Here is a 6472-nt window from a genome sequence, read left to right on the forward strand (position 1 = left end):
AGGTTAAGAAGCCACTATGCTTGTCCTGAGCTTTCAAGAGGCCGGAGTGGGACTGGGGCCACTCAGGGAAGCCTTGACCTTGGAGTCAGTTTCAAGGTCCAAAGGTAAATGCATCTTCAAAACATGTCCAGTGAGCCATTTTGTTTTGGCAGAAACCAAGTGCAGTCTAGGGGCATTCAGAATTTGGGAGGGAGGGGAAGGGAAGAAAGTTTTTGCCTTTCTGAAGGTTTCGGATGCCCTTTTTCCTCTTTCTACCCTGTCTCACAGGCTCAGCCAGTCTGCAGGGAGCTCCCTCTGCACATGTGGAGAGAGGAAGATAGGAAGAAGGGGATCGAGCATGGCACTTGTGTATTATGAGCTCCAGTCCAACTTGTGGTACATAATGTGGCCAGTCTCTCCCACCTGACATTTGGGCTGTGCCTGCCCCACTTTTGTGCTGTCTGTGAGGACTGCTGTCAAATGTTTCAGCCATCTGTGTCCCATGTCCCAGCAGTGAGGCAGAGTAGCCCCATGGATCAGTGCCAGTTGCATATAAGTAGGCATGCTGGAGACAGAGAGCCTGAAGTTAGTGCTGGACACGTGCTCAGGGATGCTCCAAGGTGCCTCATTGTGGGAAGCTGCTGTATGTGGAATGGGAGTGAGTAGGCAGAGCATGTGCCATGGTAGCACTCTTGGGCATGGCACAGAGATAGTGTAGACATGGAGCCTCAGTGCATTTCCTAGTGTGACAGCACTAAAATCCACCCCCAACATTAGCCTGTGTTGGCTCTCTCAGCAGAAGGCCACTGGATGGTCATGTCTTGGAGGAGAAACCATCAGTTTTTCCAGCCCAGAGCAAAGGGGTTGGACCCAATGATCTCACAAGGTCCCTTCCAGCCTTTAACTTCTGTGAATCTGTAAACCCTTTCTTCAAGCCTTCAAATAGTGCTACTTTGCTTTCACTGCTTTGACTAAGCAATTAAAGAAACACATGCCCTTGGAAGATGAGAGGGCTCATGCTACTGCATCACATTTGAAACTCCCACCTGGAGTGCCCAGGACTCATCAGTCCATCACTTTTCACCAGCATCTAATTTACTAACAATATTGGTTTAGAAAAAGAAATAAATGCTTCTGGGGAATTATTACGAGGTAAACAGAGGAGAAGAACAAAAGGTGCTGCATTTATAGCTCGTAAACCTTCTATTTACTGATTTTCATGGCGCAATGGAGAATCTAGCAGGCTAGCTCAGATATAGCAGCATGTTCTCCAGCCTCATTCACCCTCAGTGATGTCAACAGGGGAGTGGTTCTCAACCTTTTTAAAGTCAGGGCACTCCTCAGAAAACACCAGCTCTGAACTTTTATTCATTTCTTAACTACAGAAAAATAATACATCCAATCTTCTGTTGTAAATAATTCTGAAAGACCATAATCCAGCAAGATGGTCTTGACATCCATCTTGCTGGGGTCATCTGGTCCCAACACTCTTTGCTGCTCAAGTGCAGGGGGGCTGGACCCAATGATCTATAGGGTCCCTTCCAAACCCTAACAACTATGAAACTATGAAACAGCTCAGAATGTTTTTGATACTGTGGACTCCTATTGGAAATCTCTGGATTTATCTTGTGAATCATGTATAGATGTTTGCACACCCAACAATGTTAACATTGCATGGTACCCCAGAGCATCCTTGAAAAAATCTCAAGGAATCCCAGGGCCCTGGTTGAGAATCACTGATCTATAAACTAGAGTGTATTGGATCTAGTACTAATCCCTGGAAAACAGTGAAAAGTGTTCAAAGAAGGGAACTGGGTCAGACCCTAGTCCTGGTGAAGACTTGAGGTACTTGAAAATTGTTGACTTTACAATGACAACTGTTGGACATTCTGGGCTATTCTTTTGTGAATATTTGTTGCTATAGTTTAAGAGCATATTGAGTAGTTGTTTAAAAAAAATGCTGTTTTACATGGTGATTGTTTATGTGTTTTTTTCTTTTGACCAACTCCAATGAAAGCACATGAGCTTTGCCATTGACTTTAATGGTATTGGCAGTCAGCCTTTTGTCTTTTCATTTTGCCTGTAAATCCCCAGATCTTCTGGGACCCTATGCCTAGTAAATATAACATCTTAAATTGTTACCACTAATGAGAAGTAGAGAACACCACAGAATTGAACCACTAATGAGAAGAAGAGAAAGCAAGGTGGAAAAAGGGAAAATTACATTTCTGAAATTAGGAATAAGCATAAATGACCCCTTGGTAGGGTTTGTCAGGGGCCATTTTGGCACCTGCCCTTAATGTTGAATGATGGGAAAGGAAATATAGCTCAAATGAGCTAATTAAATGTATATTATTTCCACTGGTTTACAAAAACCCCAACAGCCTTGGAGCAGCTGCCGGGTCATTGTTTGTGAATTTAAAAATAAAGATTCCTTGGCATTGATTGCAGAGACCATGGCAGCCTCCTTGTCCCTCTGCCTCACATTTATTCTAGGTCTGTGGTTTCCAACCTTTTTAAGTAGGAGATCACCTTTGGCATTTAAAAGCAACCCAAGATCTACTGTGTGCTGCCATCACCCTGCCCCCTCTCCTCCACCAGCAGGTAAATCTTGGGGAGGGAAGGCGGGGGGCAGATCGAGTCACAGGGAGAAAAAATGATTTGGGGGTGCGCCTCCCCAGCAGGTAAGTCCCACCCAGCCAGGGTCCCACTCAATTTACCCCTGCTCCTCCCTCCGCAGCACTGTCCCTCACCATGGGGGCTTTGATCTAGCCCCTGCCCGTTCCCTTCCCCACAGACTAACCTGCTGGGCTGGGCTGGGCTGGGCTGCATGTGTGCATGCACACGGGCACTCAGCCCCGCACCCCAGCCTTGGATTGACTCCAAGAGGCTCCGAGATCTACTGGTGGATCGAGATCCACTGATTGGTGACCACTGTTTTAGGGAGAGAAATGCAGAGGAGGTTGAGAAATGTTGGCTGAAGCAATGTATTGCTCAGGTGTGTCTTGGCTTCACACTTCTTTCCCCTCTGGCTGCTCCAGGAGCCAAGATCTGGTCCAGATGGTGGTGAGGTGTAGATGGGCCCCACACCTTAGAGAGGTGGGGATATCCTGCCACAGAGATTGCTAATGGTGGCAGTCCAGATCATCTGAGGAGGTTTGATTTCCGGTGGCCCTGATACCTGTTTTTCTCTTTCCATCCTACACTCATTAGCATGATGCTTTCTAGCAGCTACCCCCAAACCTGGAGAATTTGAGATGAACATTTCTGTTCCCAGTCTCTTATTCCCTGAGCCTCCAGTCCTCCCAGCCAGGAACAGGAGCTGAATTCATAACCTAGAAGTAAAAGGCTCCTTCCCCCATCTCCTGAGCTTCCCCCATCTCCTGAGCATTTTAGCACCCATGTCTAATTTATAAGTCGGACAGGATCAGCAGTGCCATTCCCTTCTGCCTCTCCCACTCCCAACAGCTGGTTTGTTCCTCTCTGTGACTTAGCCCCTTGTGTTTTTGTCCTTTTCTTCCCTCCACTGCTCCTTGTGGGGCTACAGTGCTTTCTCCCCACACTTCTACCATGTTTGGCACGCTGTCCTTGGCACATGAAAGCGACATTCCAAAGAGCCGGCCCCCAGATTCTTGGCAAAAAGAAAAAATAAGACCACCCCCTGCCAAATTATGCAGCCAAAGAGTGCAAGGCGTGGGAGGGTCTGCCTGCATTTGAAGTCATGCTCCACCTGCTCGCCTTAGAAATAAAATCAAGGATGGAGACAAAACCAAGGATAGGCTGGAGAGAACTCCTGCTATGGTTTTCCAGAGTAAAGGAAGGGCTGAGGTGATTTCTCTGCCTGTAATCAAGCTTGTCCCCTACCTGGGTACTGCTGCAGCAGTTGGCTTTACCCCAAGGAGCTCACACAAATGCTGTGGCAGAGCTAACATGCTGGTATGCATCAGGTGGCTTCAAGCACCAGAGGTTTTTGAAAACATTTCCTGGAGAGGATATTGCTGATTCCCCCTGCTCCCATTTCAAATGGCACCAAGCAATCCTGTCAATGCACTTGGGCTAGGTTTTTTTTGTGTGTGTGTGTTCTTTTTTTCAGGAACAAGATATAAACTCTTCCTCTGTGTGCATTTAAGACAAGTTTGTTTGTTAGGAGGTGTTGGCTCCCTCCTTGGTTGTGGTTCTGGGAAAGCATTTGTGTTTAAAGAGGAAAACAAATGAATAGATTCCCCAGATACTTGCATACACCCTTGCTACGCCTATGCTTATCACCAGCCAAAGGGGAAAAGCTCAGTGGGAGTCCCTTGTTAAAACACTGTCAGCAAATCATTTGGTGCCCACCTTCCCACCTCCACCAGGTTTTTCTACCACTGTTTGTTCTGAGATATGTTCTTTTCTGACCCACTTTGCTTTCAAGAGACAATAAGGAGTGGGAGAATGAAAACTGATGTGAGTGAGCAGTGCTATATATAGGGACCCTGAACTGCAATAGCAGGAGGTGCTGCAGGTAAGAAGGCAGCCAGGAAGGCAGAATGGTGTAGGAGCCTGGGACTGGAATAGTAGGGAGTGCTAGAGCCAGGCTGAGGTGTGCTGGTGGTGCTGTGTGGGTGGCCCAGGGCCAGCATGGTAGTGGGTGCAGGAAGAAATTGTGATATTGAAGAGAAAGACACTCTCTCTCTCTCTCTCTCTCTCTCTAAAAGAGCTCTCAAGCTGGTGCACAAAAATGTTATTTTCTGACATTTACCTCTTTCCCTGCCCTGTCATTGGGAGAGGATAGAGTCAACTTGGAAATCCCCTCTGTCTCATCATTGCGGAGACAGGGTCTTAGAGTGATCTCACCCAATCTGAAACTTCCATGTGGCTCCGTGAGATTAGTATGAGTGAGTGAGAAGTAGTGACTAGGGAGGCAGAGGGAGGAGGGGACGGGAGGGGAGTCATGGGCAGGAAACCAAGAACACATCAGACACTCTATATTTAGATCTTTTCATTCAGCTCGGGACAATATTCCTTGATTTCTTATTGTTCGGGAGAGGGCAGAGGGCAGGAGATCTATTGAAACGCTTTGTCCTGAGAGATGCCACTTTGTCTGGGCACACTAGGGGTGGAGGAGGAGTGTATTAGACCAGTCAAGTGTGTGCGTATGGGTGGTGGGCATCTTGTTAGTCAGAGTCCTGGGTTGGTTAGGTGGGAGACTTTGTAGGTAACCCTGTCCCTGAGCAACCATGACAGGGGGAGCCCACTTTATGGAATCGGGGGGCTTCTCCCTAGCTTGTTCCTGTGGCCATATGGCTGAGGGCAGTCAAAACTTGGGGGCATCCAAACCCCAAGCCTCTGGGCTTGGGCCTGCATGTAGGATGCCTGCCAAAAGACTTTGAAAATATCTGAAGCCCCTGGTGGGGGGGAGGACGTTTGCCAGTTGTAGGGCCACTTATGGATCTAGACTGATTCACAGATTTGGACTTGATTTGGCTTGGAACAAGAAACATTTTTTAAAATAAAAGAAAAAAAGTTCTGGACCTGGCACACTTCTCTGTTTCATCTCTCTGGGCATGGTGTGTTCCAGGTGGATGACTGTGAATTGTTACCTGCTGTGAGAAATGGGTAAGGGGAGTGGGGATTAAATTCAGGGATTCATGGGAGCTACCAGAGTAGAGGTGGCATGGAAAGGAGGAAACCTGTGGGTGCCTATTTATTTTTGGCAGAAACGTTAAGGAAAATATCAATTCAGAAAAAGATTTCAGGGATAGCCCCAAGAGAAGGGGAAGAACCTGAACTGGATCCCTGTGCCTCTGGTGTGGACTCTGAATACAGTCCTGATATACTGCAGTGTAAAGCTTCCTACTTCATTGGCATTCTTCCCTCTTATGTTCTGGAGGTAAAAGGTCTGATTGTATCTTGCTGGTGAGCTCCCTGCCTACTGCAGACCAGGCATTCCACTGCCTTCCACTTTGCCTTATGTGAGTGAGTGGAGAAATCTGATCCTATAGCACTCTTACACCCACTTTGCATAGGTGCAAATAAATGACACCAGTGGTCGATCCAAACATGGGTTTGTAGGACAAATATCTTGGTCCCTCAGTACAGTGCTCTTTTTCTTGCACTTCAGCTCAAAGCCTAGTTTTACTCCTTATTCCGTATGCCACGAGTGAGCACCCCCACCCTTTTCTTGCATCCTGCCCTCCCATAGACCTTGCTAATTCCATACTCCTACTAGCCCTTGGGGGTGTCCATCCAGTTGCGGTTTGTCCAGCAATCAGGGTGAAATGGGCTGTGGAAAGAGAGGGCAAGTGTTTGCCTTGCAACTAACAGCACAACAGGTACTTACTGGGTCTCTTGTTGGCAGCCTCAACTGAGTAGCTGAGGACTAAACAGGCTGTAGAAGCTAACCCACTCCCCTATCCGTGCTGGAGAGCTTTCCTCTAGAGCAGTTTTGAGGCACACAGGCAGGGCACAGGATTTGGGGAGAGCTAGTGTTGCCGATGCCTATGCTCTGCTTCTC

The sequence above is a fragment of the Gavialis gangeticus genome, unplaced genomic scaffold (assembly GCF_001723915.1).
Source record: "Gavialis gangeticus isolate Ggan-Ray unplaced genomic scaffold, GavGan_comp1, whole genome shotgun sequence".
Classification (NCBI taxonomy): domain Eukaryota; kingdom Metazoa; phylum Chordata; order Crocodylia; family Gavialidae; genus Gavialis; species Gavialis gangeticus.